General features: G+C 45.3%; 1 protein-coding gene across 4 annotated transcripts in view; it reads right to left on the minus strand.

Annotated features, from left to right (window-relative positions):
* Nucleotides 1-24,294, minus strand: part of APEM9 (3-phosphoinositide-dependent protein kinase-1) — a 52,824-nt gene that overhangs the window by 27,882 nt on the left and 648 nt on the right. The window lies entirely within an intron of this gene.

Here is a 24,294-nt window from a genome sequence, read left to right on the forward strand (position 1 = left end):
TCAGAGCTACAGCCACTGCTGTACAAGCCTCCCGCTGCCAAATCTAGGGAGATATCTGTCAACAGCTACTGTTTGTCGTCATCATAAACTGTGCTGGCCATTACTGTAACAGCAAACCGCCACCAAAAACAGGAAAAAACAGCCCTGGTTTTGGTAAAACCTCCACTCAAGAAGCAAAACCGCCCTGGTTTTGGGGTATTTCTGCTGGTACAGTCATCGAATCTGCAAGTACAGGTCTTGATCTTGATGTTCCAGACTTCGAAGGTGCTGTCATTGCTGATTTCAAGCTTCCAGACTCAGTTCAAGTCAAATTCCTTTCACTGTGTGAAGTTTAAGACAGCAACCAGTGGTCAAATCATTGACTTTCAGTGGGTCTAGTCAATTACAAATTGGGAGTTTTGATATCTTTGCTGTCTACTACCTCGGGAGTGCCTGGTAAGCACTTGTCCTCTACTTTTGCACATTTTCCCTTTCCAATTTTGGGGCTTTCGCTCCATTTGCTGTGTGGATAGGCCCTCGTGCCTCGGGGATTGTTTTTCAGGTACATACAGTTACATTCAGTGGACAGACTTGTGCATTTGGCTCAGATTTATGCAGTGAAAGCCTCAAGGCTTGGACAGTTGTATTGGGCAGATATCTATTTGATTTGGGAGATTTTGCCTTAATTGCTTGATTGCAATGGCCAGTAATGATCTTTTTGGGATGCTTGGAGCTGATCATAAGCTCGATGGCACCAACTATCCTATGTGGGCATATATGATGCGCCACGTGTTGGTTGCCAAAAATTTGTGGAATATTGTTGCAAGCAATGATGTCAGACCTGCTTCACCTGGTTCTACAAGTGGTGGTAATGCCGTTGATTCTTCATCCACTAGCACCATTCCTCCCGCACCTCCCACTCAGGAGCAGTCCAGATGGGATGGTAGAGATGCACAAGCTCATGCTTTGATTGCCCTGTCAGTTAGGAGAGGTATTATCCTTCATATCCAGTCATGCAGATCAGCAAAGGATGCATGGGATCAGTTGGCTTCTCTATATCAGGTTCACAAAACGAAGCGAGGGTGGCATTTTTGAGAAAGCGATTGGATGATGCCAAGATGAACGAAGGTGATAGCATTGATTCCTATTCGACACATGTCAAGGACTTGAAAGAGCAATTGTCAAACATTGATGAAATTGTACCAAATAGACAGCTTGTGTCCACTACATTAGATGGACTACCTGACTCTTATCAGGGGTTTGCTACCACATTGAGATTGGTTGCCATGGGCAATCCCAATCATTATACCTTTGCTCAGCTGGTTTCTTGTTGCTACAGGAAGAGCAGAGTCATCTAAACCAACGTCCCTCTCTCTTAAGTCAAATCAAGCATTTGCCAGCAGTGATCATAAAGGTAAAGGTCAGGCAGGAAAGGCCTTTGGTAAGCCCAAGAACAAAGCTGGAAATTCATCTGATTCAGGTCCAAGTGAAGGCAAGAAGAAGAAAAGGTGCAATTACTGCAGAAAGCCTGGGCATGATATATCAGAATGCAGAAAGCGTATTGCTTCAAAGAAAAAGAAAAAGCAATCTGGACTTGATGTGTCCAATGATTCTAATGAAGGAGAAAAGAATGAGGCAGCTTGTGGTTACCTATCTTTATGATCCCTCTGAGCATGATGCTCTTATCTCTGCTGCTGATTCTATGTCCACATGGTTCTTTGATAGTGGTGCTTCTAAGCACATTACGTCATGCAGACAGCTATTTGTTTCCTTGGATGTTACACTTAGGGGGGGCACTGTGACATGTACTGACAATGCTTCATATCCAGCTAGAGGCATTGGAAAGGTTGAGCTCACATCAATCTCAGGTAATGCAGTCACACTTATGGATGTGCTTTTACGTCCCAGGTATAAAGAAAAATCTGATTTCAGTTTCAGCAATTGCTACAGCTGGTTTCACATTTGTCTTTGATGGCAACCGTTGCTTGGTCTATGACTTTACAAGCATGATAATGCCATAGTGATCACCGGGACATTTTCCAGAGGGTTGTGTACTCTCAATGCTTATGAGAGAGGGGCTGTTGTGGATGCACTTGCAGTGACGAATTCAGTGGTTGCAAACACTTTTTTATGGCATGAAAGATTTGGGCACTTCAACTATGGCAGTCTGGTTAAGTTGCATTCACATGATATGGTGGTAAATATGCCAAAGATGTAGGCCCTTTCAAAGAATGTCTTTGAAGGATGTTTGCTGGGTAAGAAGCGCAGGTTCTCTTTCCCTAAGGATGGGAGTGTTGGTGTAGCCCACAAGTTACATCTAGTTCACAGTGATGTATGTGGTCCTATGCGGACAACATCGCTCGGTGGTTTTTATTACTTTCTTACATTTGTGGATGATTACACCAGATACACTTGGATATGTGCCCTGAAATCCAAGTTAGAGGTCTTTGCGCACTTCAAGAGAATCCTTGCCATGATTGAAAATGAGAGTGGCCATAAATTGATCACACTTCGTGCTGACAGGGGGGGTGAATACATGTCACATGAGTTTGATGACTATTTGTCTTCTCGTGGCATGATTCACCAGTGTACTACTCCATATACACCGGAGCAAAATGGTGTGGCAGAGCAAAAGAACCATACTTGATGGAGATGGCCAGACGCATGTTAAAGGGTAAGTCTTTGCCCAATAAGTTTTGGTTGGATGCCATCATGTGTTCAAACTATGTATTGAATAGGGCACCAACAAGGGCTTTGAAGACTATCACTCCCTATGAAGCTTGGACAGGAAGGAAGCCAGTCATCTCACATATGAGAGTATTTGGTTGTTTGGCCTATGCCCATGTCCCATCTCAGCTCAGGCATAAGTTGGAGGATAAGGCTATCAAATGCATTTTCATTGGCTACAACTCAGAGAGTAAGGGTTACAAGTTATACTAGCCTCGCACTGGCAGAGTTATTGTCAGTAGAGATGTTGCTTTTGCTGAGCACTCAGCTGTACGGTGTACCTTTGCTGGATTGTCAAAAGCAGCCTGAAATTGATGCCTCCGATGTCTTTGACACTTTGCTGGCCCTATTTAAGTCAAGTACAGATTCAGATCAGTCATTGGACACTTCAAATCCTCCATCTGCAAGCAGTTCTCAGCCTGAAATTACTGCTCCAATTGAGCCTCCTGTGGTTCCCATTGATGATCGTGTTACTGATCAAGCCGTTACTGAAGAAAGGGCTGTCATAAGACAGCATAAAACAGCTCCAAGATGGCTGTTAGACGCTCTCAAGGACAGCAAACAGGCCGAGCCTTTGGCTGCCCGTACCCAAGGTGCCACCCGTCAGTTGCAAGGACATTTGGTTGATGTTGCATTGATTGCTACATCCTGCAACCACCAAGAGTAACTGCCTGTGGGCGATCCAATCTCCAGGAGACCTAGCTGGTCCCATGCTCAAGGCAACCCAAGATACATGTGGTCGGGTCCCTAACATGTGGCCATTGCGTAAACGGATCAAGAGGTTCTAGACCAAAGGCTGCCGAAGCCACTCCTCTGAGGCAACTAGAGCTATCTATCTGAGAGCTAGTCAAAGATGATCCCAAGCACAAAGTAAACTAGTTGCAAATCTATCCTCAAAAGCCGAGCTAAAACCACGGGCTCACATCTCTGTGAAGATCCATCTGGTACTCTGCGGTCAAGGACGTCCAAGACTCGGAGTGCGGGCTGAAATCCGGGCCAATAGGAAATCCTTCAAGGGCTCACCACCGGGAAGGAGGCCTCTAACAATCAACTTACCCAGCAGGGCGCGGCTCTGGATAGCAGGGTCGATGAGGCCTAGCCCCCCTCTGCGACGTGGCTGAATGATCACTCTCCATGCCACCATGGCACTGGCTGGCCTCCCATCATTGCCGACCCATAAGAAGTTCCGGATCAATCGCTGTACCTGGTTCGCCACCACCACCCTGCCTGCTAGGGAGAGTCGTGTCGAGCTCTACTATAGAAGCTTCTTCCGAATACTCAGAAGAAGCAAGGTGAGCTGCTCCTTGGGAGAGAGATCAACGCCAACCTGGCAACCCAGATAACGAACTGGAGTGCCCCTCACAATCCACTGGAAATCCTCAACTGGTCGCCAAGTCAGGGAGGGTGCTGAGCCTACCCAAAAACCACACGACTTGTGCCAGTTGATCTGTGCTCTTGATGCACGGAGTGCGGGGGCGAAGGCGCACCAGGTTGGCACTAATCTTGTCCTCCATGTGACGCCACTCTGTACGAGTGCATGCATATGCATACTTCGGACTCCATCGATCACAGTGGAGGTATCTGTAAGAGAGGGAAAGAGGTACCGCAGCAGAAGTATGCAGGAATACAAAACACACCACCTCCAGGCTGGAGACTACCATCTCCCCGTCCTGGCCTCGATGGGTTGAACCTCCAAGCTCCATCCTAGCCAAAGGCCAAAAATGGGTGAGAATGTTGGTCATGCGAAGATCGTGGAGATGGTGGGAGAGCTCGACTGCCTGACCCTGGATGGTAGCTGCCACCAACTCACGATCCCACTCTGTCCCTGAGGCTGCACTGAAGGGGAAAGAGAAGATCATCGCGCCATTATCTGGCATAGAGGGCCTGGAGTGGTGAAAAACCACACATACCTGAACAAGGGCTACTGTCTCCTCAAACATGTCAGTCCCTTCTATAGGCAGACATCGGAAGAAACTATAGTCCACAGGCTGTCCCAGGATCCTGGGGGCCCCACCTAGGGACTCTCGCGGGAGAGCCTTCACCAGAGAGGCGGCAATGGTCATCTCTACCAGCTCAAAGAATCGATGAATCAGGCGACGAACGAATCCCGCCGGCTGCCTCTGCTCCGGGTCAAGGGCTGCTGGGGGCCGACGAGAGTGCTCTTGTAACATGCGGAAGCTTCGGGGGAGATTGGTAACTTCAATGCTTAGAAATCAGCACACTTTTCGCGACGAAAATAATGCACAAAACTGAATATAGATGTGCAAAAAATAGAGAGAGAGAGAGAGAGAGAGAGAGGGGGGGGGGGGGGGGGGGGGAGAAGAGGACACAGTATTGGGTCCCGAATACCCTCTGTAGGGCCCCCACCACGGATGGCGTATTTGCTTTTATTAGAATGATGCAAATCTGAAAATAAACGACTGAACCTGAACCTTCTTGGCTGAGGAGGATCCTCTGCCCTTGACCTTCAATTCTTCACCCTTTGCGTTAGCTTCTCCTTGGCTGTCCTGGCCCTTGAGTTAGCTCTAGCACTTTGTGAATTATGAGATGAATGATCTGATTTTATGCCTTGGGTATTTATACCCCCAGAAGATGCTGGTCGGCTGGTTACTTTCCCTCCACGACTTGTTTAAATAGCATTAAATGCTGAAAAGTCCCACGTGTTCACACTGGACTGCTGGACTGTCCTGGCCGCCTCTGTGGGCTGCTGTCCAGGCCAGCGCAGGCTGCTGGGCAGCCCCTGGGTACTGGCCACCTGCAGTCCAGGCTCCCCTATGGGCTAGCCAACTGGTTGGGCTGGCCCAAAAGCAAGTCGACTGCCTGGCCAAGCCCTCTTGGGCTGGCCAACAGCCTGCCCAGCCCTTCCTTGGGCTGGTGGGCAAATCCTCGGGCCTGCCTGGCCCCCTTAGGGTGGCCCATAGCCTTGCCCGTGCCGAGACTTGATGCATACCTAGATCTACACGGCCATCTGACATCTGGTCACACAAACCAAACATACAGGAGTGGAACCCTGGCTGACTCGTCCCGGATTGGGCTCACATTGGACCAGTTTTCCACCCCAAGTCCTACACCTTCTTGTAGAGATATGTCTACATGGCATCCAAGTGCAGGATGCACGTGACATCCCCTTCTGCTTAACTTGACGGAAGCTGCATAGCCTCCAAATATTCCGTCAATAACGCTGGATAGTCGTCGAAAAACTCTTTGTCAAGCCATACTGCTTCGTGGGTCCCTCGGTCCTGAAACTTTGTGAGGAACTGTCTGTCACCAATTGGCCGACCATTTGGTCCATTCCTAGTTTTTGCGTCTCGTTCACTTGAGGCCAGGCCAGTGTCTCGTGTGAAGAGGCCAGTATTTTGCTGACATGGACGGGAGCCAGACTGGTGCCACCCGTGTGTTAGCAGGATGGTGTCGTATGGACGGGAGCCAGATCAGTGCCACCCGTGTATGACCTGGACTGTGTTCGATCCATGGGACTGTCACGCCATGGAAGAGCCAGTATTCGTGCCGTGTTTTACCTATGGGACTGTCACACCTAGGGAAACTCGTGCCTGGAACTGTGTCTTACCTATGGGACTGTCACTCCATAGGAAGACCAGGTTTTTATGTTTTATGTCGTGCCAGTTTTGTGCCGACAGATATTTTGTACATGTTCCATGAACGGGAGATATGTCCATGTTACTATTTGCACATGCACACATATTTTGCATGTTTGAAACTGTTTTCGCATGACATGTATTCGTGTGTTTGCCTGCTTGACGTGTTACTTACTGAGCGGGGACGTGTGCCAGTGAGTCGTGAAGTCTGCCCTGTATTCTGACAAGTTTCAGTGCATGTGAACAGGTGGTAAGTATATGGTACATGTTGTTTTAATGTTTTATTTTCTAACCCTTTGATTTATAAGGTTAGGGGTTCACACTTATTTAAAAGTGGGCACCCCCTTTGGGCACCCACTTTGGGGCCAAGGTGGGGAGCCTCATTTTTAAGTGAGTGTGGGGGTGGGCATGGTCACCAACCCCCACTAGTCCCCCTTCATGCATGCGTGGGAAATCTCTAGCTGAATCTTCACTTTAATTTTATTAAAGAAATCCCTCTCTCTCAAGTGTGGATGCATCGCTTCTTCCTGACGTTGATTCATCACCCTTCGAAAAGTAACCAGGCGGCCATCTCTCCCATCGTGGCTGGTGGCTGTACACGCCTCAAGTGGCTGCACATATCCTCTGCCGGCTTCCTCTGTATAGCTGAACCACCTACAGCACGCACTCACTCTCTGCTGCAGGCTGCGCCTGCACCTCAACAGGCTGGCTGCCACTACTGCTGTACCCTCTGTTCCCGCTGCTGCACCTGCCCCTCTACAGGCGACTGTTTTTCCTTACACAACAGGCTGTGCTTGTCCTCTCCCAGGCGGCTGGCTGCCCCATTGATTGCATCACCAGGCGGCTGCAGCCAGGCCAACCACTGTTTCTCAGGTGGCTGCGCAGGCTGCTGGGTACCCTCTTCCAACAGGCTTTGATCTCTGCTCCTACAGGTGGCAGCAAACCCGCAAGAACCTCAGCGTACTGCTCCTACAGGTGGAAGCATTCCTACAGGCGGCTGTTTACCCACTGGCTGCGTTGCTTTGTTCTTTTGCAAGCAAACGTGGGCCATCTTCTCTCCACACTATAGGCCGGCCTCTTCTCCAAGTGGGTTCTCCTTCTTTCACAACAGGTGGTTGTGGTTTTTCTTGCCTTGGCAGTGCATCACGAGGAGACTGAATCTTCATCAAGGGGACTTCACATCACCTGGAAGACTTCATCATACTCTGAGTATTGGTTTCATATCAACCATCTACAAGTAAGTGACTTTCAGATTTGAATAAAGTATTTTATGTTTAAATCTGATAAAAGATCCATTCCGCTCGGCCAACACCCGTTCGGTGCCGGGTTGTCCAAGCTTTATTGGAGAACCTCGGTCCAAAGGTGCTGAGATCGGGAGAGCCAGGCGTTAGTACGAGAGCGCCTGTTTGTGCGTGGTCTCGGAACACCAGTGAGGCGCTCTCCGCGGAGTCCAGTGAAAGCACAGGACCGCAGAGATTGGGCCACAATAGTGGTCGTTCTGCTTCGAGTTTTCTTCATCGAAATCCGAGCCTACTTGTTTGGTACTGTTTTCATATGTACATGGACATTATCTGGTTCTCAGAACCCATGGAGCATTGTATTCATTAAATACTCCCAATAAATATATCATATATTGAGGGGGGGGTCGGCCCGTTCCGGCCCCAGTGCTGGTGTCCATCTTTCCATTTCTGTTCATTTAAATTCAAGTTGTTTAAAGTTGTCCATTTCAAATTTGTGGTTTTAAAGTTGTGCTATTAAGCGTGTGGGTGTCCAGCGGAGTCTTTCCCACTTGACGGGATCGGTTTCATTGGTATCAGAGCCACGGTTGTTTCCCTCTTCCTAGTGGGGAAACGAACCTGTGTACTGGACATCCCGCTTTTAGCAAACTTTGAACACAATGGACAGCCAAGGCAACCCTTTGGAAGTACCAAATTCGAGGGGTCCCTCTAGTGCCTCTCGTGGGTCTGATGCCCTGCGTGGTAGACACAAGCCCCTTGAAAGGGTTCTTGATAGTGAATCCAAAGGTCAACTGTCTCCAGGAAAGACAGTTATGCTTGAACAAGAGCCTGATGCTATGAGGGCTGAAATGGAACATATGAGAAAACTTTTGCAGGCTCAAGAGCAAGAATTAAAGTTTTTGCATGAAGATCCCCATCTGCAAAGTGCTATTGAAGCCAGGAAGGCTGATGCTATGGTTGATGTAACCTTTGAATCAATGGCTCGTGAAGTGGGCAAGAAACCAAGGGAGTTGGCACTTGCCTATCTCCTTCGCAAAGGTGATATCAAAGAGGGGGATGACGGAGAGCTAAAATTCAGAAATCCACCTCGTTTAAAGCATGGAGATCCCGCATCCCAGAGGCTAAAATCTTTTATGCAAAAGGAAGAGGTGACTGTCACCTCTCGTCATGCATCCTCTCCCCAAGGCACTAAGCCTGACAGATTTATGTATGCCAGTGCTCATGGAGGGCACGAAAGTCACATGCATGCAAGATATGTATCTCATGGTGACAGGTCTGCTTCCAGAAAAATTTTGCCTTCTGAGTTGTCTCATGGAGAGACTATGCCATATGCAGGTAAGTCACATGCATCTGAGCTTCGAGTTCGTGGAGCACATGCCACCGTGCCCCATGAAGCTTCTTTGACGGCCCATGGAGCCCATGCAGACAGGGCTACCCCGTTGGATAAGGGGAAAAGAAAAAGAGAGGACCATGAGCCTCATGCCAGGAAGCTCAAGGAGTTCAAAGCAGGTGATAAATCTGTCAAATTTGATGTCTTTCATGGTGAACATGATGCTTCTAAGGTGTTAGCGTTTGTGGCACAGTTCGACATTGCTTTTAGCGATGAGGACTTTACAGAAAAGTCAAAGGTGCGCCATGCTAGCATGTTTCTAAAAGGCACTGCTGCCCATTGGTGGATCACCGAAAAGATCACCAAGGATCCCATCTCTACTTGGAAAGAATTCAAAGATAGATTTTATGCTCAGTTCTTGCCACCCAATGCAGAGCAAACTCTCACTCAAAAGTGGGATAGGCTGGAACAAAAAGATAATGAGAGTGTGCAACAGTATGTGAACAAATTTTGGAAAGTGTTGCTGGAAGTGACTCCCTTCATGCTAATATCTGAGGATGAAAGAAAGAGGAAGTTTCGTTCTGGATTGCAACCTGCTTATAGATCGGGTATTGAATTGCACCCAAAACATACGTTGCAACAACTCACAGCTTCTGCCCTTGCTACAGAGCAATTGGTGCTCAAGATCAAGCAGGATCAAGGAGGTTCCAAGGCAAAGGACAAGGCTGTCCCGAATCAGCAAAAGGGTGGACAGCCACCTAAAAAGAACTTCCGGGAGCCTTACAAGGGTGGTAAAGCTGAAAATTACACATCCAAAGAACAGGGCCCAAGAAAGAACAAATTCGGCTTAACCCCGGAGCAAAGAGAGCAATATGCTAAGGATGGAAAATGCTTTTCTTGTGGTAGCAAAGACCACATGTTCCGGCAATGCCCAGATCGCAAACCAAAGCACGAGGACAAGCACACCAAAGCAAATGTTCATGCAGTTCCTGATGTGCAAGGTAATACAGGTCATGATGCTAAAGAGAGAATGGTTTGCAAGGCTTGGGGGCAAATCAAGGATCAGCCCGCATTATTCATGTTTGATGATTGTGCAACTGACAATTTCATCTCTATGCAAATGGCAGCTGCATTGGGAATTGAGGTTGAAAACATGGGACCTCAGATTGAAGCTGAAGCTGCATTTATTGGCAAAGAGGTGCAGGTTACCCCTTTGATTGGGAAGTTGCGTATTCATATACAGGGCTATCTTGATAATGAGCATTTCTTAGTTGCTCCACTGAATGGATGTGATGTATTGTTGGGCAAGCCGTGGCACCATAGGCTTGAGCCCCGCAAAGACTACAAGTCTAATATGATTTCCTTTATGCATAAAGGCCGCATGCATTTTATTGATGCTGGCAAAGAAGGGGATTCCATCCCAGTTGTATCACACATCCAAATTAATAAAGCAATGAAAAAGAGTCTTTCAGCGTACTTGGTTTTTGTGCGTGATAGTCTTGTGCCAAATCATCAAAATGTGGATGCTATGTCTAATGATAGGCTGAATTTTCTTAATGCATTCAACGACTGTTTTGCTGACTCGTTGCCAGGTGAATTACCTCCCCAAAGGCCCGAAGATCACCGCATAGATCTTGTGCCAGGTAGTTCTCCACCTAACAAACCCGCATACCGAGTGAGTGCTGCACAACAAGAAGAAATTATGAAGCAGGTCAACGAGCTTTTAGAGAAAGGTTTGGTTCAGCCCAGTTCCTCACCTTACTGCTCTCCTGTACTTCTTGTTCAAAAGAAGGACGGATCATTCCGTATGTGTGTAGACTATAGAGCTTTGAACAAGCTTACCATCAAGAACAGATTTCCTATTCCACGTATTGATGATATCTTGGATAAGCTTGATGGCTCAGCTTGCTTTAGCAGACTTGATTTGAAGAGTGGTTATCACCAGATCCGAGTGGTGCCACAAGATATCCATAAGACTGCTTTCAGGACAGCCTTCGGATTATATGAATTCTTGGTAATGCCTTTTGGTCTCACCAATGCTCCTGCTACTTTTAATCGTATGATGGATAGGATATTCCGACCCCATCGCAAGTTTACAGGAGTCTTCTTTGATGATATCTTGGTTTTCTCCAAGAATGAGCAGGAACACAGAACTCATTTGATCACAGTGTTCGAAGAGTTGCGGAAGCATAAACTTTTCGTCAATGCCAAGAAAAGTGAGTTTTTCCTTTCACAGATTTATTATCTGGGACATATTGTATCCAAGGATGGAGTTACAATGGATCCTGCAAAAATAGAGACTATTCGGAATTGGCCCGAATTGCAAAACGTACATCAAGTACGTAGTTTTCTGGGATTATGTTCGTACTACAGGCGTTTCATAAGGCATTTCGCCATGATTGCCACTCCTCTACATGTTCTCACGAAGAAGAAAACTGTTTTCAAATGGACTTCAAAGGAACAGGATGCTTTCTTGCAGCTCAAGCATGCGATCATATGTGGTCCAGTATTGATTGTTCCTGACTTGCACAAGTCATTCGTGGTTGAATGTGATGCTTGTGGTGATTGCATAGGAGCTGTCCTAAATCAAGAAGGGCATGCAGTTGCATACGAGAGCCGTCGTTTGCATGATGCTGAGCTTCATATGGATATCTATGAGAAAGAGCTCTTGGCTGTAATTCACGCCTTAAAGATTTGGAAACACTATCTTCTTGGGGCTGAATTTGTAGTCAAGACAGATCATCAAAGCTTGAGATACTTTCTATCTCAAACCAAGCTTTCAGAGAAGCAAATGAGAATGGCAAATTTTCTTTCCATGTTTCATTTTCAGATTGTACATACTCCAGGAAAGAAAAATGTAGTGGCCGATGCACTATCTAGGAGGCCTTATGTTGCTGCAGTCTCAGTGGCCTCTCATGGAGATCTATCTGCTATGAGAGATTTGTATCATTTGGATGCTGATTTTTGCCATATATCGACTGATTTGATGGTTGGTCATTCACATGCCTCTTATGTTATCAACGAGGGTTATCTCATGAAGGATAATTGCCTATGTGTGGTGAAGGATTTGCGTCCAAAGGTTATGGACGAATGTCACGCTCCACCATATGCTGGTCATAGAGGTATTATGCCTACTACTCGCATGATTGAGAGGTATTTCTTTTGGCCAAGCATGCGTAAAGACATTGAGGCTTATGTGCGTGCATGTATTACTTGCCAAAAGGTGAAATTTGATAGGCAAAAGCCTCCAGGTTTGCTTCAGCCATTGCCTATTCCCTCGCAACCTTGGGAAAGTATCACGATGGATTTTATTATGGATTTGCCTAGATCCCAGCATGGGAATGATGCTATTTGGACTATTGTGGACAGATTTAGCAAGCAAGCTCACTTCTTGCCCGTCAAGAAAACCATTAAAGCTGATCATATGGTAAAGCTTTTTCTTGCTAACATTTTCAAGCATCATGGTATGCCTAAATCCATTGTTGGGGATAGACATCCCAGGACTACAAGCCTATTTTGGAGGGCTTTGTTTGATAATATGGGTACTAAGCTCGAGTTTTCATCAGCTTATCATCCCCAAACGGATGGCCAAAGCGAAGCTGCAAATTCAGCCGTGTTGGATTTGTTGAAATGTTATGTAGCAGATCAAAAGAGTGCATGGGAGAAGTATCTTCCACTTGTTGAGTTTGCCTACAACAATACAATCCATGCTTCCACAGGAAAGGCTCCGTTTGAGATTATTTATGGCAGAGTGGTCTTGCCACCTATCCTTCGAACCAAGGATGAGATTTTTGCAGCTGATGAATTTGTTCGTGACTTGGATGTTGCCTTTGGTCAGGTGCGGACAGCCATTGCAAGATCTCAGGATAAGCATAAAATGGCTGCTGACAAGCATAGAAGGGACATGGAAGTCAAAGAAGGTGATTGGGTATTGCTGAAATTTGAGAAGGCTAGGCTTCGGAAGAGGCCAGGACGAGAAGGATCATATCCTAAGCTTTCTCCTCGCTATTATGGACCCTTCAAGGTGATTCACAAAATCAATGAAGTGTCCTACAGGCTTGCTCTACCTAGTCATTGGAAGATTCACAATGCTTTTCATATGAGTCTATTTCGGAAATATGTGGGGCCAGATCCTGATGAGCCTGTCACAGAAGATCCGCCAGAAATTGAAGAGCTTGAGGAGATCCTCCAGCCAGAACAGATTGTTTTTCACAAGGAGAGAAAGCTACCTGCAGGAAAGCTTTCCAGGAGATACCTTGTGAAGTTTAAAAATTATTTGCCTATTGATGCCAAATGGGTAAATGAGGATTACTTTGCAGATTATCCGCAATTGTTGCAGGCATATCTTGAGGCTTTTAAGTTGAGGTCAACTCTTTAGAAGCCCGGGGGGATGTCACCAATTGGCCGACCATTTGGTCCATTCCTAGTTTTTGCGTCTCGTTCACTTGAGGCCAGGCCGGTGTCTCGTGTGAAGAGGCCAGTATTTTGCTGACATGGACGGGAGCCAGACTGGTGCCACCCGTGTGTTAGCAGGATGGTGTCGTATGGACGGGAGCCAGATCAGTGCCACCCGTGTATGACCTGGACTGTGTTCGATCCATGGGACTGTCACGCCATGGAAGAGCCAGTATTCGTGCCGTGTTTTACCTATGGGACTGTCACACCTAGGGAAACTCGTGCCTGGAACTGTGTCTTACCTATGGGACTGTCACTCCATAGGAAGACCAGGTTTTTATGTTTTATGTCGTGCCAGTTTTGTGCCGACAGATATTTTGTACATGTTCCATGAACGGGAGATATGTCCATGTTACTATTTGCACATGCACACATATTTTGCATGTTTGAAACTGTTTTCGCATGACATGTATTCGTGTGTTTGCCTGCTTGACGTGTTACTTACTGAGCGGGGACGTCTGCCAGTGAGTCGTGAAGTCTGCCCTGTATTCTGACAAGTTTCAGTGCATGTGAACAGGTGGTAAGTATATGGTACATGTTGTTTTAATGTTTTATTTTCTAACCCTTTGATTTATAAGGTTAGGGGTTCACACTTATTTAAAAGTGGGCACCCCCTTTGGGCACCCACTTTAAGTGAGTGTGGGGGTGGGCATGGTCACCAACCCCCACTAGTCCCCCTTCATGCATGCGTGGGAAATCTCTAGCTGAATCTTCACTTTAATTTTATTAAAGAAATCCCTCTCTCTCAAGTGTGGATGCATCGCTTCTTCCTAACGTTGATTCATCACCCTTCGAAAAGTAACCAGGCGGCCATCTCTCCCATCGTGGCTGGTGGCTGTACACGCCTCAAGTGGCTGCACATATCCTCTGCCGGCTTCCTCTGTATAGCTGAACCACCTACAGCAGGCACTCACTCTCTGCTGCAGGCTGCGCCTGCACCTCAACAGGCTGGCTGCCACTACTGCTGTACCCTCTGTTCCCGCTGCTGCACCTGCCCCTCTACAGGCGACTGTTTTTCCTTACACAACAGGCTGTGCTTGTCCTCTCCCAGGCGGCTGGCTGCCCCATTGATTGCATCACCAGGCGGCTGCAGCCAGGCCAACCACTGTTTCTCAGGTGGCTGCGCAGGCTGCTGGGTACCCTCTTCCAACAGGCTTTGATCTCTGCTCCTACAGGTGGCAGCAAACCCGCAAGAACCTCAGCGTACTGCTCCTACAGGTGGAAGCATTCCTACAGGCGGCTGTTTACCCACTGGCTGCGTTGCTTTGTTCTTTTGCAAGCAAACGTGGGCCATCTTCTCTCCACACTATAGGCCGGCCTCTTCTCCAAGTGGGTTCTCCTTCTTTCACAACAGGTGGTTGTGGTTTTTCTTGCCTTGGCAGTGCATCACGAGGAGACTGAATCTTCATCAAGGGGACTTCACATCACCTGGAAGACTTCATCATACTCTGAGTATTGGTTTCATATCAACCATCTACAAGTAAGTGACTTTCAGATTTGAATAAAGTATTTTATGTTTAAATCTGATAAAAGATCCATTCCGCTCGGCCAACACCCGTTCGGTGCCGGGTTGTCCAAGCTTTATTGGAGAACCTCGGTCCAAAGGTGCTGAGATCGGGAGAGCCAGGCGTTAGTACGAGAGCGCCTGTTTGTGCGTGGTCTCGGAACACCAGTGAGGCGCTCTCCGCGGAGTCCAGTGAAAGCACAGGACCGCAGAGATTGGGCCACAATAGTGGTCGTTCTGCTTCGAGTTTTCTTCATCGAAATCCGAGCCTACTTGTTTGGTACTGTTTTCATATGTACATGGACATTATCTGGTTCTCAGAACCCATGGAGCATTGTATTCATTAAATACTCCCAATAAATATATCATATATTGAGGGGGGGGTCGGCCCGTTCCGGCCCCAGTGCTGGTGTCCATCTTTCCATTTCTGTTCATTTAAATTCAAGTTGTTTAAAGTTGTCCATTTCAAATTTGTGGTTTTAAAGTTGTGCTATTAAGCGTGTGGGTGTCCAGCGGAGTCTTTCCCACTTGACGGGATCGGTTTCACTGTCGTTGTCTTCGGCCTGAACCATGCTTGAAGCGGTGCAAAAGGATCTATTCTGAAACCATAACTTCACCTTCATCAATGATATCTGGTTCCGCTTCGTCTTTTACTGAAGGGATCGGACCTACATATGGTTTTAACCAACTGACATGGAACAAATCGTGCATAGTCTAACTCGGAGGTAGCTTCAACTTCATTGAATACTCTGCTCTTGACACTGTGGCCATGCCACCTACAAGTCTGTCCTCTGCTACCTCTATCATGTTAAAGTCACCAAAAGTTAGCCTGAGGGAGGGCCTACCGAACTGAGCTCCAAAAGAAGGCTCTACCTGCAGCAGTGTTCGGAGCATAAACATTGAGGAAGCCAACTCTATCCTCTTCAATAGTAATGGTAATCCACTGTCGAAAATTTCATATCCCTTCGGTCTTTATTGGCATGTCATGTGTAGGCCTCCTGCACTTTAGTCAACCTGTCTTTTACTGACTCCAAAATCTCATGGTAAGACTCCGTCAATCTATTCACTCCAAGTACTGAAGACGAGGTCCTGGTCAATAACGATTGGAATGGTCTTCCAAACGCTGCCTCATATGGAGTCCTGCCAATAGCTGAAGAAAAAGAGTCATTCAAAACAGCTTGAACTAAAGGCAAATAAGATTCCCACTTACCTTGCTGATCGTGGACATAACACTTCAGCACATCAAAGGCCAACTGGTTGTAGATTTCTGTCTGGCCATCCATCTGTGGGTGAAATGCACTAGAAAAATTCAATTTAGTACCAAAGTTATCAAACAATGCCCTCCAAAAATGACAGGTAAACTTGGCATCTCGGTCTGACACTATGATCCTAGGGATCCTACCAATCGGGTACCAATGTCGAATGAACAAATGGGCAACATCTTCGGCGGTCACATTGGCTCTGCATGGAATAAGCATAAATAATTTGCTAAATCTATCAACTATAGTCAAGCACTGAGTATTACGCGTACCCGGACTAGGAGACAAATTCGTGACAAAATCCATCGAAATATCTTGGAAAGGTCCCTCAAGAATTGGCAAGGACTGTAACAACCCTATCTTCTTCCCACAAGGAGCTTTCACCTTTTGACAAATATCATAGTGTTATACATATGAAAACACATCTTGGCTCATCTTTGGCCAATAGTATTGCCGTTCTAACTTCTCCAAAGTCGAATTCATGCCCTATGGCCACCAATAATGGCGTCATGGGCGTCATGGAGAAGAGCTGCCCTGAACGACTTCATGACACATAGTCGCCCTTTGTAGAAAAGCCAACCATCACGTATCAAAAAGTGGCATGGTCCTATGGCATCCAATGTCTGTTCCCACTATGTACCGAATTCCTCGGAATCCACGTACGTGTGCTTCATGTCGTCTAGTCCCGTACCAAAACGAGGTCGAGTCTAGTGGTCTAAATCAAAGTCACTTCTCCCTTCCTGCTCAAAGCATCAGCCACTGGGCAAAGGACCGGACCGCTAGTGTGGGCGGTGAGCTCTGATGTAGAGGATGCATGACGATAAAAGAAATCTGATCTAGTGCTGACTATATTAACAGTTCACTAGCTAGTGGCTCCATCATAGCTTAAAAGCACAGTTATACAGCTAGTGTACTGTCAACATAGCCAGCACTGGCTAGTACTAGAAAGCACTGGCTAGTACTAGAAAGCACTAGCTAGTGCTGACTATGTTAACAGTTCACTAGCTAGTGGATCTTTCTCATAGTTAGAAATCACTAGCTAGTGGATGGATCACATAGCTAGCTCTAGCTAGTGGACTGATCATTACCTCTAGCTCGTGCTAACTATCAAATCAATCATCTTCCACATTGAGCGAGATGAGTGCCTCATGGCTTTTAAACATTTGGGGTAAGAAAGTCTCTTGGTTGGGGTGGCGTTTTTGTAGAGTTCATTGAATTTTTATATACCTAGATGAATCCAGGAACATGCCTAAATTCACCTTTTAGGAACGTGCATGTTATATACTCATGGTAGTCAACCCACAAGACTATATAACTATCAACTCCATTATGCATAGTATGGACTAGATACTACGACATTCCCACTAACATCATCAGTGCCCAATAGTGGGTGTAGAACTCTGTTGGTCCGCTGGTTGCTGTACAAGGTGTTTTTTGCTCTCTTGATGTAACCCTACTACAAAATATCCATAGAACAGGTTCATATTGTGCCCAACTTGTGTCCCAACCATTGGGTCATATTGTGCCCAACTTGTGTCCCAACCATTGGGTCATACTTTGGGCACCTTCGGGTGCCTATTGGGCTGTCAAAACTACCCAAATCAAACCATATTCTGCCCCTACTCCTGCCTAAGTGTCGGATGCAAGTAAGATCCATGCCTATGTGGCACTCGCAGATGTGATGCACGTGACATCCCCTAAGCCCTCCTACTAAACTTGGAGCACTAGAGTTCTCCATACACCTTTGCTCCAATCTCGCAAGGGTATTTGAGTGAACTTATGCTCCACACCAAACTCACCAACTCTACCTATGATACCATGTAATGCAGAGACGTGTGAAAGTGACAAAATTGATGAATTACTTGTAACAAACCCACTTAATCAACAATCACAAATAATGAAAGAAAGTAGGATTCGAAGAAAAAAGAAATGAGACCTCACTAAGAGGGAAACATGACCCTTCCCCTTTGCAGGAATTTATTGACTCAAACCACGAGCACAAAGTGCCTAAACCTTTACAATAGATGAGAAGTGCCTTATCCAAATGAAGAGGGAGTGCTCCAATTTATAGGTTTGAGCTTCAATGCTCTAGAATGGAAAGAGTAAGCTCCAAATGACAAGTGGCTACCCTAATTGACAAGTGTTAAGCTAAATTGACAAGTGTAAGGTAAAATGACAAGTGTAGGGATACTTGTCTCATTCTAGATGCCACATGTCTTAATTTAAGAGGTAATTCTTCCATAACCTTCTAGGTTAAAAATATCCCAACTCGTAAAGAATTTGACAAAGGTGCTTTAGTAACTCTTGATCCTTGTGAAAATCCGGAGGTTTTGACACGAACGAAATTTCCATCAAAGTCAAAAATAGCAACTCTCCTAGATTTTAGGAGTTGCATGCTTTTGGTCCAAGAAGGCTTCGTTTATAAAGATTCACCTGTTCATGGTTTGTTCCAATGATTTGAGCACCTAGTTTCGCCTTCGAAACCACTCATCACTCATATGGGCGTTCTAGTCAATTTGACCACCCAAGTGCTAATTCCAATCGTCGGGGCATCTGGTCTATGACCACCCAACTAAAAACTTTGGGCGTTCTGGCCAGTGGCCACCCGTAAATAGAAATGAGCATTCTAGCTTAATTAGCTACTCAAAAGATATACAAATCACAATTCATGCTCCATGAGCTATTTGGTAATTACCAACTCACATATGGAATAGTCTTGAGCAAGACAATGATCAATTTGAAGAACAAAGTAGGAGGTTGGTTACATCCCTCCCCCGTAGAACCTATCTTGGCCTCAAGACAATGAATGAAGTGCTTTTGGCCCGACAGCTTCTTCATAAGCTCCGAGTATTTCAGGATAATCCTTGAAATACTCCTCTAGCATCCATTTAGCATCCATGTGAGAATAGTTTTGGAACTTCAAGAGAAATTTTCTGGTGATGTTACTTCCTTTCTTCATAGCCATGCGGAAGATAATATGTTCTAGTTGCAATATCTCTTCCTTTTAATCCACTTCCAGTGGTTCCTCCATAACATGCTCTTGTGGAGGTGGTCCTGTATAGGGTTTTAAAAGGTTAGCATGGAAGGCATTATGAATCCTCCAATGATTTGGAAGCTGCAACTTGTAACAAACATCACTAATCTTTCTGTTGACTTGAAAAGGTCCATAGTTTCTAGCTACTGATTTCCCAATATCCTTCCTCAAAAGTAAGAGTTCTTCTATGCTTTTCAGCTGCTTTCTTCTGTTTCGCTTGAGACTTTTGTATTGCCCTACTGACCTAAGCGAAAGTTGTATCCATATATCGAACGAATTCATCGGTGTGGAAAACCTATTCTTTATAGTAATCTTGTTGAGGGCTTTATAATCCACACACATGCGCGAAGACCCATCCTTCTTCTGGACTAACAATACTGGAGACCAAAAGGGTGAAGAACTAGGCCTAATCAAAACCTTTTTTAATAACTCATTTACTTGCTTCATAATCTCCTCCTGGTAGGCTAGGCTAACGTGTAAGGTGGCTGGTTTGGAGGCGAACTCCCAAGAATGAGGTCGATATGAGGATCTTCTGGCCTCTTTCGTGGTAGTTCACCTAGTAAAGAATCTACAAAAAAATCTTGATACCTCTTTCATAAATCAATCCTCTCTGTATCCAAACTAGAGAGGGACTCTTCAGGCTCAGACTCTTTATTTTTAGTGTCTTTTACAAAAAGCAAGCATGAGGAAACAAACGATTTCATTGCTTTGGAAACTTGTACATGGGATATCATGGGAATAGAGTTTCCTTCAACTCCCACATCAAAAGATACGTTCTTGCCTTTGAAAGGGAACCTAAACTTGCTTCGGTCCCAATCAATAGCTAGATCAACTCTCCTATGCCAAGGCATACCAAGCATAGTAGCAGGGGAACGGTGGAACGCGTTCCCCTATGGCCAACATGCATGAAACGGTCAGAACATAGCTGGGAATGGCCGAGGAACGCCAGGATCGACAAGGGAACGCCCAAGTCTTTTAAAAATTACATATGTCACAGTTTGCACAGTCTACAGCAAGTAGCAAAATTTAAAACTCCTCTCGAGTCTCTCCCCATTATACAGTTGACAAAAAAAAACTCATTTCTCTCACGCTCTTTCTCTCATGGATAACTTTGAAAGTCTATTCAACTTTGTTGCCTGAATTCGCAAAAATCATGGCTTCCTCGGGCTCAAAGCGATCGGCTTCGAATGCTACTTAGTGGGACGAGGTTGAAAGGCTAGAACGGTATTCATCGAAGGGAGGTGCAACATGATGGAAATGCAATCAATGTAACAAAGAGATGTCAGGAGGAGCAAACCGTGTGAGAGCACATCTATGCCATGTAAACAATGAAAAAGCACAAGTGAACAAATGCCCAGGGACAACACCTAAAATGCGTAGAGAGCTTTTGGCAAAGTACCCAAGTGAAGAGAAGAAAGCATGTGCACGAAAGAAACCAGCAATTGATGCATCTTACTTTAGTAGGCATGGGGAAGATGTACACTTGGGAGATGGACAATAGTATGGATGACTTGGAAGCTTTGCATTTTCCCAGGATTCGCAACCTATGGATACAAGCTCTGGCAAGCAACAAACCTTGGGAGCAGCTTGGGATCTCCGCAAGAAAGAGACGGTAGATGTAACTATTGCAAGGTTCTTTTATCATGATCATGTAGCATTCAATGTTGCCAGGTCCCCATATTTTATTGAAATGGTCCAGGAGATTGCACGGTATGGCCCAACATACAAGCCTCCTTCGTATGAGACACTACATACCACCTTGTTGCAAAAGGAGAAAGCTGCAATTGAATGTGGGAGATAGTGCTTTCTAGGCAGATTTGTGATGCAGATAAACGAAGGTTGGTGAAAGACCAACTTGGATTTTATCACAACAAGTTGGGAAGGTTTGGATCGGCCGATGCACAGAGAGACAAGTTCAAGGGGCTGCTTTATGGTGGGAGGATTATGGGGCTCATACACCAGAGCTTCAATCATTGGCAATAAGGATCTTGTCTCAAGGTGCAAGCTCCTCTCCGATTGAGCAACTATGGAGTGTGTTCGGCCATGTTGCATCCAAGAAGAGGAACAAATTTGGGACAAAACAAGTCAATGACTTGATTTTTGTAAGTGCTAATTTGCACTTACTTGGTGATATGACTTCTCCCAAACCAGAGAAGTTTATATTGCTTTATGAGGAGTCCTCGGATGATGAGAAGACACATTGACATGCAAATCCTGGTCAGAATGGGGTTGAAGATTTGGATGCTGCAGATGTTGGTTTTGATGATATGGCTTTCTTAGATGACATAGATGATAGTCTCCTTGAAGGCATCACTAGCAGTAGCCATGCATGATATCTCCTTACTATTTGCATGTCACCTTGAGGCTTGGACTCTCGACTTGGGTTGTTTCTTCTATCTAGACCGTGGGCCACATTTTGTGTCTTTTGTCACTTATGTCATGTATGATGTGGACTAATTTATTTTGCCTTGTGAGATCTGTTAGTATCTAGCCATGCAAATTGTGTGGTGCACTAGACTTTAGTGTGTCTCTGATTTGATTATATCTATAAGTATGTCTTTTTGTTTTAAGGTTACGTAATACGGGTTTTAAAATGAGCACTGTATGTTAAGATTTATTGTCATTTCTAGGAATTATCTAAGTCGTTCCCCCTTGTTCCCATTCCCCCTTTGGCCCGTTCCTGTTCCCCTAGTGGGGCTTTCGTTCTGTCCGTTCCGTTGCTACTATGATACCAAGTACAAAGTCACAGTGGCTTAGATTTTCCATAACGAAATTCTCATGATCTACATACTCCCCTATCTCAATCCTTAGTTTCCCGAGGATTGGGGTGATTTGAGATTGCATCCCTTCAGAGGCAACACCTGACATTTCCTATTACATGCACTGAGGTTGATCATGGTAACACACAACAAGGCCTTCTTTATACCTTTATGTGGTGAGAATCTTTAGCATCCAAATTCACAGAGTAGAGAGAGAGAAGAGAATAAGAGTGAAGTAGAGGACACATTATTGGGTCCCAAATACCCACTAAAGCCCCCCCCCCCCCCCCCCCCCCCAATTATTCTTTCCAAAACGTTGTACAATGCTTGAGGAAACAAGCGATTGAATGCCCAACGCAAGGACGCGGCAGACCGTACACCGGTTGAGTATCCACCAATTTCGAGGCGTTGCAAAAGACTCTTCGGGCCACTTAGGACCACACATATGCTGGCTGAATGCTGAAGAGTATCCCCAATGTTTGCCTAGAATGAATAGCATGACTACTATCTTCAAACAAGCAATATAATATTACCTTATTAAATTTATTCTGATTCAAGTGCCATTATCCTCATGTATAATCTTGGATACGTATATCCCACATGTGACCCCTACTCTCCAAGGTGGTTCCAAACGTTATGTACTGTACGGATCTGTACGTACTGTACGTTGTTTGGTACGGAAAAAAAATTTAAGGTACGTAAAAATACGTACCATTGGTAAAAATACATAAAATCTCAGAAATTTCAGCCACCTACATAAAATTTCAGTCCATGTCCACATTGACATATAAAACTTTCGAAATAGAGACACAACAAGGTCAAAAACCTACTAATTCAAAAGTGAGAAATTAGAATCACAAGTCAATGCATGATTGCTCTGACAAATTCAATGCACAATGCCATACAATTTCAATCAGGATTCAGCAATCATGCAATGCATAATATTTAGTGGGCAGCTCAGCTGAGAGAGAGAGAGAGAGAGAGAGAGAGAGACTTGAAGGAGAGAGAGGCTGAGAGCTCTATGCACGGTCGACAGAGGGTGGGCTAAGGCTCTGAGAGAGAGAGAGAGAGAGAGAGAGAGAGAGAGAGAGAGAGAGAGAGAGAGTTATGTTGCTGCCTTGGGGGCCTGAGCAAGGGTGACGACAACAGTAGCGAAGAGAGAGAGAGAGAGAGAGAGAGAGAGAGAGTGCGACTGTAGAGGCCCTTACCGGAAGGTGTGCGCCGTACGGAGTCCAGACGCTATCGCAGGCGAAACCCCAAAAAAAAAATGTTTATCGCAGGCGAAACGTTTATCGCAGGCAAGCAAAGCAAAGCCCCCCCAAAAAAAAAAAAAAAAAAAAACGGCGTACGGATCGATCCGTACATACGGATCCCCGTGCGGTACGGATGTACGGTACGGATTGGATCCGTACGTACGTTTTGATCCAACCTTGCTACTCTCAGTGAGATAGACTCCACAGTAGCAAATATGATGTAATTATTAGATAAATTTATAACAGATAAGTGTGTAACATATACAATCCATCTCCTTATGACACTAATAAGTGAAAACCTCTCTCCATCTCCAAAGAGAGAGAGAGAGAGAGAGAGAGAGAGAGAGAGAGAGAGAGTGAATAAAAACATAGAATATAAAAAATGTTGAGAGACAAAAAAAGAAGAGCAAGAGAATGAAATAGAAGGAGAGATATAAAGACTTTGAGAAAATAGAGAATTCATAAATATCACCACGGAGAAACGTTCCACAAGTAGACTATGTCACTATCTTGACGAAAGGTTCTACAAGTAGATTTAAAAAGGTAGGCGAATTATTTTGAGTTAGTTGTATCACTCTCCTAGATATCTATTTCAATTATTTAGTCATATCAATTTTCACAGAGCCTCAGCCAGTAGTTGCTCATTTAAGCGATCTCACACCATTAGCAGCACATATTACACGTCCTGGCTAGATTACCTACACATTGGTGTAAGCTCTAACCCCTCATATAAATACTATGGTAGCAAGCTAAAAATCTAAAATAACCTTTGAAAAAGTAAGCCAAAAAAGTATAAATCTTCAATTATCATAAATAGTTAAATAACCAACTCTGGACATTAAAAAAAGGACTGCAACACTAAGCCAACACCCTCTTATTCCACACTCTACATTCTGAATTGGGTATAATGGATGGGTAAAACATGACACACGACACAGCCAGCCAATATCCCTTAACTGTGCACACGACTCCATAAGCACGGAGACAGCTAAAATGACAGCCAGCCGTGCTCATGGAGACCCCTAGCAAGTCATAGACCCATGCACGCCAGCACACACAAACACATACACAACTAAAAATCATAGCATGCACAACTTGAAATCTGCAGCCAAACAGCTTGGCAAGCTCTACATGCTAATTCTGCTAAATAGGGTTTGGTA

This window comes from Cibotium barometz, chromosome 20 (genome assembly GCF_041138505.1).
Source record: "Cibotium barometz isolate CiBa-2024 chromosome 20, ASM4113850v1, whole genome shotgun sequence".
NCBI classification, from domain to species: Eukaryota; Viridiplantae; Streptophyta; class Polypodiopsida; order Cyatheales; family Cibotiaceae; genus Cibotium; species Cibotium barometz.